The sequence below is a fragment of the Miniopterus schreibersii genome (genome assembly GCF_964146895.1).
Source record: "Miniopterus schreibersii genome assembly, chromosome: 12".
Lineage (NCBI taxonomy): Eukaryota > Metazoa > Chordata > Mammalia > Chiroptera > Miniopteridae > Miniopterus > Miniopterus schreibersii.
Window position 1 is genome coordinate 2,653,644 of NC_138112.1, and position 10,833 is coordinate 2,664,476.

The 10,833-nt window shown below is 43.8% G+C and overlaps 1 pseudogene across 1 annotated transcript; it reads left to right on the forward strand.

Moving 5' to 3' along the window:
• The first annotated feature begins 285 nt into the window (after positions 1-285).
• On the forward strand, positions 286-1,863 carry LOC308565052 (importin subunit alpha-1 pseudogene; annotated as a pseudogene). The gene has a single exon. The product of its transcript is annotated as an importin subunit alpha-1 pseudogene (transcript).
• Positions 1,864-10,833: the final 8,970 nt, after the last annotated feature.

Below are 10,833 nucleotides of genomic sequence, written 5' to 3' on the forward strand. Positions count from 1 at the left end.
TCCCACTTCTGGGAATATATCCTAAGAATCCCGAAACACTAATTTGAAAGAATATATGCACCCCTCTGTTCATTGCAGTGTTATTTACAATAGCCAAAAATCTGGAAATAGCCCAAGTAGCCCATCAGTGATGAGTGGATTAAAAAGCTTTGGGACAGACACCATCTTGGGCTTACCCATGGTGGACGTTCTCAGAGCAACTAAACTACAGCTAGTCCTCTGCGCACGGTCTCCTAAGAAAGCCTGAGCCGGCTGTGTGGAGCTTTCTCCCTTTGTCCCATAGCAATGTCCACCAGTGAGAATGCTAAGCAACAGCTGCCCGCCTTAACAGATTCAGGAACAAGGGGAAAGACACTACAGAAATGACGTCACCCAATAGAAGTTAGTGTGGAGCTGAGGAAAGCGAAGGATGACCAGATGCTGAAAAGGAGAAATGTCAGCTCGTTTCCTGATGATGCTACTTCTCCACTGCAGGAAAACTGCAACAACCAGGGCACTGTAAACTGGTCCTTTGAGGACATTGTCAAAGGCATAAAATAGCAACAATTTGGAAAGCCAGCTCCAAGCTACTCAGGCTTTGAGGAAACTGCTTTCTAGGGAAGAACAGCCACCATAGACAACATAACCGAGGCTGGTTTGATTCCAAAATTTGTGTCCTTTTTGGGCAGAACTGATTGTAGAACCATCCAGTTTGAATCTGCTTGGGCCCTCACTAACATTGCTCCCGGGACATAGGAACAAACCAAGGCTGTATAGATGGAGGTGCTATCCCAGCATTCATTTCTCTGTTGGCATCTCCCCGTGCTCACGTGAGTGAACAAGCCACATCGGCCCTAGGAAACATCGCAGGTGATGGTTCAGTTTCCCGAGACTTGGTTATCAAGTATGGTGCAGTTGAACCACTGTTAGCTCTTCATGCAGTTCCTGATATGTCATCTTTAGCATGTGGTTACTTAACGTAATCTTACCCAGACACTTTCAAACCTTTGTGGCAACAAGAATCTTGCACCCCCATTAGATGCTGTTGAGCAGGTTCTTCCCACTTTAGTTTGTCTCCTGTATCATGATAATCCAGAAGTATTAGCAGATAGCTACTGGGCCATTTCCTACCTCACTGATGGTCCAAGTAAATGGATTGAAATGGTTGTGAAAACAGGAGTTGTGCCCCAACTGTGAAGCTACTAGGAGCTACTGAATTGCCAATTGTGGCTCCTGTGCTAAGAGACATAGGAAATATTGTCACTGGGACAGATGAACAGATTCAGGATGTAATAGATGTGGGAGCACTTGCTGTCTTTCCCAGCCTGCTAACCAACTCCAAAACTAACATTCAGAAGGAAGATACATGGGCGATGTCAAACATCACAGCTGGCCGCCTGGACCAGGTCCAGGAAGCTGTGAATCACTGACCAGTCTCATTCCTCATTGTTGTTTCTCTAAGGCAGACTTTAGGACACCAAAGGAAGCTGTGTGGGCTGTGACCAGCTATACAAGTGATGGAGCAGTTGAACAAATTGTGTGCCTTGTTCATTGTGGCATAATAGAACCACTGATGAACCTCTTAACTGTGGAAGATACCAGAATTATTCGGGGTGTTCTGGATGCCATTTCAAATATCTTTCAGGCTGCTGAGAAACTAGGTGAAACTGAGAAACTCAGTATAATGACTGAAGAATGTGGAGGTTTGGACCAAATTGAAGCTCTACAAAACCATGAAAATGAGCCTGTGTGCGAAGCTGCACTAAACTTGACTGAGAAGCACTTCTCTGTAGAGGAAGAGGAAGGTCAGAATGTGCCAGAAACTACCTCTGAGGGCTACACGTCCAAGTTCAGGATGGCACTTCTGGGACCTTTAACTTTTAGAATGTACAACTGAGGCATAAAGTTGTTTATTACGTACTATGTTTGGTATAAGTATGTCTTACTGTTTCTCTACTAAGAACTCTTTTTTAATGTCATTTGTTATTGTAGCACTTTTTACAGTGAATCTATACTTGAACAGTTCCAAACTGTACATACTGTATGAAGCTTCTCCTGTCAATGGGTTTCTTATTTCTATGTGGAATTTCATATCTTGCAGTGTCCTGTAAATAAAGATTAAATTCCACCATTTTTGTTACTTTAAAAAAAAAAGAAAGAAAGAAAAAGCTGTGGTACATTTACATAATGCAATACTACTTGGCCATAAAAAAGAAGGAAATCTTACCTTTTGGGACAGCATGGATGGACCTGGAGATTATTATGCTGAGTGAAATAAGCCAGTCAGAGAAAGACAAATACCATATGATCTCACTTATATGTGGAATCAAATGAACAAAATAAACTAATGAACAAAATAGGACCAGAAGCATGGATACATGGAACAGACTGACAGCTGTCAGAGGGGAAGGGCATGGTGGGACTGGATGAACGAAGGTGAAGGGATTGGCAAAAAAAACTCAGCATATATGCATAACTCAGACACAGACAACAGTGTGGTGATAGCCAAAGGGAAAGGGGGTGGAAGCTACATGGAGGTGGGCAAAGGGGGGAAATGGGGATGGAAAGAGACTTTCCTGGGGTGATGGGCACATGAGGCAGTGTGCAGATGATGTTTTATTGAGTTGTACACTTGAAACATGTACGGTTTTGCAAACCAATGTCACCCCAATAAATTCAACTTTAAAAAAACATGAGCAGCATCATGTGCTTTATGAGTTCTAATCTGCTGTGCCTAAGTGAGTTATGTTCTGACCCCACAGGACTATTTTGAGGTATAAATGAGCCAGTATGTATGAAACTGGTTTTTCAACTGTAGTAGAGAAGAAATAAAATGAGAAGTTTGGCTTGGCCAGTGTTGCTCTGCAGTTGAGCATTGACCTATGAAGCAGGTGGTCAGAGTTTGATTCCAGGTCAGGGCACATGCCCAGGTTGCAGGCTCAATCCCCAGTAGGGGCGTGCAGGAGGCAGCTGGTCATCATTGATGTTTCTCTCTCTCCCTCTCCCTTTCCCTCTCTGAAATCAATAAAAACATTAAAAAAAAAGGTAGAAGTTTGTGTCTGCCACTAGATACAGACTGTGAACCACCGTCAGTCTCTTAGATTCGTTTTTGTGTCCCTCTGTTTGAGTGTGGCTTGTAATAGACACTTAAAACATGCTTTTTTTGTTTTTAAATATGTTTTTATTGATTTTTTATTTTTAAAAAATATATCTTTATTATTTCAGAGAGAGGAAGAGGGAGGGAGAGAGATAGAAACATCAATGATGAGAGAGTCATTGATCAGCTGCCTCCTGCACTCCCCCAACTGAGGATGGAGCCCGCAGCCCAGGCATGTGCCCTGACCGGGAATCAAACCTCGATCTCTTGGATCTGAGGTCAATTCTCAACCGCTGAGCCACGCCCGGCCAGGCTTTATTGATTTTTTAGAGAGAGAGGAAGGGAGAGGGCAAGAGATATAAACATCGATGATAGAGAAACATCAATCGGCTGCCTTCTGCATGGCCCCTACAGGGAGTTGAGCCCGCAATCGGGGCATGTGCCCTGACTGGGAATTGAATGAGTGACCTCTTGGTTTATGGGATGACACTCAATCCACTGAGCCACACTGGCCCGGTAAAACATGTTTTTTTTAAACTTATTTTTTTTAGAGAGAGAGGGAGGAGAGAGAGAGAGAGAGAGGGAGAGAGAAACATCTATTTGTTGTTCCAATTATTTATGCATTCTTTGCTTGATTCTTGTATGTGCCCTGACTAGAGATTGAACCCAAAACCTTGGTGTATCGGGAGGATGCTCTAACCAACTGAACTATAGGCCGGGGCTAAAACATATTTCTTACAGAAGCTGGGAAATTCTGATAGGGTGGGAACTCCCAGGAACCTGGGCTTTCTTGCCCTTTCCATAGTAGCAGGGAATGGGACATAAACAAAGCACAGCAAAAACCTGGAATTGGTAGCTCTCAAGAGCTGAATAATTTAACAAGTCGCAGTGTCTAAGATATTTATGGCCACCCACAGTCCTCAACTCTGCCAAAACCAATAGTCCACGTGGAAAACTGTAGGTGTATTGTTATGTATCACAAGGAGCTATGCACAGAAGTTACATAGTCATTTTGAGAGTATGTATGTCCAAAAAAGTGGCTACGTGGTATCTGTGAGTTTATTTTTGCACACACACACACCCACACACACCGCTTTTTAGTTTCAGAATATTTTACTCTTTACTCCCACCAGCTGAGTTCCCAGAGAGCAGGGGCCCGGTCTTGTTTACCATGAACCAGGCCTAACAGAGCCTGCTAGATGCTCCATGTTGGGTTGAAGGAATGGTCGTGGATGGTGTTCCTCTTATCCCTTCCTCTCCTCAATCTGGTGGACAGGAAAGGCAGTGTCCATTTGTCTGAAGACCTAAATGAGGGGAAGAAACTGTCTGTCCACCACCAGGCATACAGATTTCCTGACTTCCAGATATTGGCGCTGTTTCGGGATCTCAACCCATAGGCACAAACGGGGAGTAGTTGGACGCTACTGAACATACTCTGCACTACTCATTAGAATTTTTAGGTAGTATGTCAGTTGTTAAGACTATGACTATATTAAAAGAAGCAGTATGAAAACGAAGAGAGATGTGAAGAGCAGAGTGGCACCTTTGTTGGACCTGGGTGCTCCTTCTGCTGTCCAGTGGCAGAGGCCCAGAGTCTTCCTCCAATGTGTGGATCTGGTGGGGCCTGTGCCCATTGCTGAGGGTACAAAGGTAGAGACTGACCTGCCCGAACAACCCACAACGTCTCTTCAGACTTTCTTCCTTCCTCTCCTCCTTTGACGAATATGTATTGAGTTGACAGTATCGCTGGAATTGTACCTGGTGCTGAGAATATAAATATGAACAGGACATGGTTCTTGCCCTTTAGGGAGCTCAACCACCACCATAGGGGGCAGACATAAAACAGACTGTCAATATCCAGCCCTTAATTTCATGCACTGAATTACATCTATTGAAGCACTTTTACTTTTCATGGGCACTTCATAGCAACCATCTGCAGAAGTATCACATCTTTGATGGGAAACGGAGTCTCAGAGAGGTTTAAGAGACTCTGGGCAAACACATCAAAGTTTTTTGGAAATAAAACAACAGTTTTCCAGTTCCCTAACCTTTCGTTAGCGTCCTTGCTGAGATGTCACCCAAGGCTACACGTGTCAGAGCACACGCCAGGGTTTGCCCTTTAGTTCTACTTGTCTGAATGCAGCAACTTCAGAGAGTGAGGCAGATAAGAGGCAAACTGCACAGAAAAGGCTTATGTACAAATTTACTTAACATTCTTCACACTGAGAACTCAGATTCTGAAGGGACTAAAGATACAGACATGGTGCAGATCTTCAGCACTGGCCTGTCTGCCTGCAGACTGAGCGTCCCAGGTTCGACCCTGGCCCTGGTCAGGGCGAGTGCAGCAGGCACCCAATCGATGTGTCTCTCTCACAACGATGTTTCTCTCTCTCTCTCTCCCTCTCTCCCTTCCACTCTCTCTGAAAAGCAATGAAAAAAATATTCTGTTGTGAGGCTTAAAAAACATTTCAAATATTTAGCTTGAAATTAGAGATCACAACTCAGAATCAAGATTTTTTTTTAAACATATCTTTATTGATTTCAGAGAGAGGAAAGGAGGGGGGGAGAGAGATAGAAACATCAATGATGAGAGAGTCATTGATCGGCTGCCTAGCCCGCAACCCGGGCATGTGCCCTGACCGGGAACTGAACCCGATCTCCTGGATCCCAGGTAGATGCTCAACCACTGAGCCACGCCCGGCCGGGCCAGAATCAAGATTGACTAGACTCCCTTCTCTTTCCCTTCGGCAAACTGCTCCCTGGGATGAACAACAGTCATATCCCCTGCGGCAAGACAGGAACACTTCTTGTTTGGGGTGCAAGCTTTTATTTGCTATCAGTTTGTGTGTGGTTTCCCATTTGGCTCTCTGGGTAGAAACCATTTTGTAGACTACTGAGAAGTCTAGTTTTTTTCTCTTAGCCTAAGAGGCTAGCAGCAGTTTCCACTTTAGGAGCGAGATGGTCAACCTAAAATAAACTCAGAGGTCCTATAGGATAAGAGAGCCCAATGACCCAAAGCTACAGCAAAAAAGAAGAAAGAAGCAACTTGCTGGGTTTTTATTATGAAAATCCGGCCTACAGAAAGGAAATAAAATTTCCCATGAACTTGGCAAGGCATTTAACCAAGGTTTTAACACTGCAATATCGACTTTCAGTTTTATTTCTCTAGACTAATAACAAAAACAATAAGTTAACTAGTGTGTATTTGGTGCTTAGGAGGTCCCGAGCACTGTGCTAAGCAAGCTACCCTTCTTTAACTTTTACACCAACCCTGTGAAGCAAGTACCAGCACGCCTCTATTGATGATGTGGAAACTGAGGCTCAGGAAAGCTAAACAACTTGCCTAAAGTCACACAGGTAGAAAGTGGTAGAGTTTGCAGGCAGGTACAGGTCTGTCAAACTCCAAAGCCCTACATTCTGGGCGGTCAATTATTATTTTTAAAAATATATGTCTTTATTGATTTCAGAGAGAGGAAGAGAGAGGGAGAGAGGTAGAAACATCAATGATGAGAGTCATTGAGATGCTGCCCCCTGCTGGGGATTGAGCCTGCAACCCGGGCATGTGCCCTGACAGGAAGTCAAACCAAGCTCTACTGGATCCTAGGTGGATGCTCAACCGCTGAGCCACACCGGCCGGGCCAATTTAATTATTTTTAAAAGAACATTCAAGTCCATAAATTTGTTAATAAGTCTGGATGATTTTCTATGTGATCATGAAGTCACAGAATTCAAGAACCCTCAAAGTCTTCCTTTCTCTTCTGGACACATTCAATGCAAGCTGGGAAATGTTCCCAATCCTTTGTCTCCTCACCCCCACCCTTTATCCTATTCAAATTCATAATACCAAGACTTTCAAAATGTTCTAAAATACTCTAGTGGTATTAAAGACACAGGGGCTGCCACTCACTGCTGTGGGGAGTGCATGTTGGTAAACCTTTCTGGAGAGCAATTTGGCAATGTGTATCAAATGACTAAAAAACTAATTTAAGCCTGCATTTTCACTTTCAGGAATTTATCCTAAGTAGATTATAAGGGATTGATTTGCATAAATATTTATCAATAAAGGTGTCTATTGCAATTTTATAACAGCAAAAAGAAACAACCTATCAAATAGTAATTTGGTAAGTAAATTACTGAACTTTCCTATGCTACAAGTCCATAAATATAGCCACTGGAAATTCTGTCCAGGAAAAATATGATACAGAAAAATTTTCTCAATAATTAAATGAAAAACAGTCACAAAATATTATCTCCATGGAAGTTTAAAGTGTGTGTGTGGATTGATATACATCATAATGCTAAAAGTGATTTAATCTAGAAAATGGAATTGTGGGTGGTTTTTTGTTGTTGTTAATCCTGACCTGAGGAAATTCTTTCCATTGCTTTTTCAGAGAGAGTGGAAGGGGGGGGGGGGGAGAGAAACATCGATGTGAGACACACTGGTTGACTGGTTGCCTCTCCCATGCGCACACGCAGCAGGGCGTGACCCTGCAGCCCTAGACCCTTCAGTGCCCAGGCCAACACTCTAACCACTGAGCCACGCTGGCCAGGGCTTATTTTATTCTTTTTTTCCTATATTCTTCCAGTTTTCTTCAATAACCACATATTTTTTTTGTTCTTTTTAAAACCCTATTCTTTTTAAATTGATTTCACAGTGAGAGGGAGAGGTGAGGGAGGGGGAGAGAGAGCTTGATCGATTTGTTGTTCCACTTATTTATACATTCATTGGTTGATTCTTGTATGTGTGCTGACCAGGGATCAAACCTGCAACCTTATAGTATCGAGATGATGCTCTAACCAGCTGAGCTACCTGGCCAGGGCCCACGTATTTCTTCTGTAATTCTAAAAACATTGTTGTAAAAGTAGAAACAAACTTATCCTGGTGCGCTTCTCTCCTGCTAAAAGTGGAGCTTCCCCCCAAGCTAAGGTTACAGCAAAATCACCCATACAAAATAGTTTTTTAAATTTTTATTGAAGTATAACATACATTAAAAAAACCGTCTAGCCCTGGTCGGTATTGGTCAGTGGTTAGAGAGTCAGCTCGTGCACCTGAAGGGTTGCAGGTTAGATTCCCAGTTAAGGGCACGTACCTGGGTTGCAGGTTGGCTCCCAGTCCCCAGTAGGGGGTGTGTGCAGGGAGGCAACCTGTCAATGTGTCTCTCTTACATGGATATTTCCCTCTCTCTCTCCCCCCCCCACTCTCTCTGAAAAGCAATGGAAAAATATCCTCATGTGAAAATTAACCAAAAAAAAAAAAGAAAAAAGAAAAAAAAAGTCTACCTACTACAGCCCACTGAATTTTCAGAGCCATGCAACCAGCACTGCAGAACATTGCCAGCACCCCAGCAGCCTGCCTTATGCCCTTTTCTAAAACCTACTCCCCACAAAGGTAAGCACTATCCCAATTCCTATTACTACAGCTTAGTTTTGCCTGTTTTTAAACTTTAGTTATGTACTCTTTGGCTCCTGGCTTCTTTCATTCAATATTATGTTTGTGGGATTCGTTTAAGTTGTCGAGTGTAGTAGACCATTCATTTTCATTGCTATTTAGAATTCCATTGTGTGAATCTACTGAAACCTATTTATCCATCCAACTATTGGTGGGCATTAGGTTAGTATTCAATTTTTGTGTATTATGAATAAAGCTGTTACGTTCTCTGGTGAACTTATGTATACATTTGCTAGATATAAATCTAAGAATGGGGCTGCTGGGTGACAACCAATTTTTTACAATCTCCTGGCCCAGGATGCTTGCCCTGATCAACATTACCCTCAGCCCATAACATAATGGGCATGGTTAATAATGTACGCATATGCCCTTGCTAACTGAGCTCATTTTTAATCTTGCCAATTTAGCACAGGTCCTGCAACACAGCAACTTTCTTCCTTTAGATTTCTGCACATTGGGGGAAGGGATGTAGTCCTCAAACGTTAATAACAAGTTATTCTGGACAAGAACTAGTGGACTCAGCTGCCTTGGTCAAGTTAAATCACGTGTTTTATATGAACATTTTTCCATTTTTTACAACTTGTTCTTGTGAAACATTATTCTCCTCTCTGGTCAGAGAGCAAAACAGGTGACTCTGCAGAGCACTTGCAGCTGCTGCACCTCCTAGGGGGACAGGTACACAGGTCAAAGCCCTAGCTGCAGTACAACTGTGCTCCCACTGAGGGTATCCTGGGGTGAGAGCTCACTTAGGAGCAGACTAGCTTTCCTAGTCTCCCAATCTGCAGCCATTCAACAGGTTTTTGATAAGTGCACGAAACTATTAACATACAGAATGTTTCCCGACAGACTGACTTCTCCAAAGGAAAGGACAAGGTCATCCCATCTCTGGAATCCCAGCACCTAGCACAGTGTTTGCCTATGATAGAGGCCCAAGAAATGTTAAAATGCATACTGTTTGAAATGGGTGGAAAAAACCTACCCTACAGGACAGGTGGCCAAAAGGAGACAAAAGTAGAGTCAGCTACTGAGAAACAAAGTACTTCTCTGTGGAACTGAAATGACAACTTATATGTCCATCATTATAACTAAACAACACACAAACTATAGAATATTCTACAGCAGTACACAGCAATAAGGCAAATCTTTACAGATACAGAAAACACTCCATGATTAGATACCTCCCCAAAAGTGCAAGTTGCAAACAATCTAATTGTATAAGATTTTTTTTTTAAATATATTTTTTTATTGATTTCAGAGAGAGGAAAGGAGAGGGAGAGAGAGAGACAGAAACATCAATGATGAGAGTCATTGATCGAGCCCGAAGCCCGGGCATGTGCCCTGACCGGGAATCAAACCCCGATCGCCTGGATCCCAGGTCGACGCTCAACTGCTGAGCCACTCCTGGCCAGGCTAATTGTATAAAATTTTATCATTTATAAAAAGACAGTAATGCCTTAGCCGGTTTGGCTCAGTGGTTAGACCATGGGCCCACAGACTGAAGGGTCTCACCTGAAGGTTCTCAGATTCTATTCCTGGTCAAGAGCACCTCCCTGGGTGCAGGCTGGATCCCCAGCCCTGGTGGGGAAGTGTGCCGGAGGCAACCAATCAATGTGTCTCACATCCGTGTTTCTCCCCCCCTTCCACTCTCTCTAAAAGAAAAAAAATCAATGGAAAAAATATCCTCTGGTGAGGATTAACAAAAAAGACAACAGCTATGTGGTTCAAGAGACGTGTATGATGAAAGGGCCTGGAAGGCTACACACCACACTGCTACCTGATACGCACCTCCAGAGAGTGAGGTTCTGATGATATCAAAGGGATTTATGTAGAATATCTGAATTTTCCCCCCAAGATTATATTTGTGCAATTGTATTTAAAATGTAAGCGAATTTCTCATTTCTACCAATTTCTCTACTACCGGAGGGCTGCACTATTCTCGAAGGGAAGAGAAATAGACCTCTCCCTGGTACTGCCAGCAGGGTCTCTTCTAAACCTAGACGCCTGACCGCTCTCTCCCTAAGCATCACGAAAAATGGAGGGAAAGGAAAAAAAAGTTCCTCTAACAAGTCCTGGCCCGCAGGGGCGCTTCACCGGCTCCTGTGAAGGAAGGCCCGGCGTCCACACGGGGAGAGGACAGGGCCAACTCGTCTCTACACGAAGAGCGCGCGTCTGCCCGGCCCGGGGGCCCAGCGGTTGAGCGCCGACCTGGGGCCCAGATGGAGGCTCGAGCCCGGTCGCGGCACATGCCCGGTGCGCGCCGGCGCCCGTCTGGGGCGTGCAGGAGGCAGCCCCTCAACGGCTCTCACCA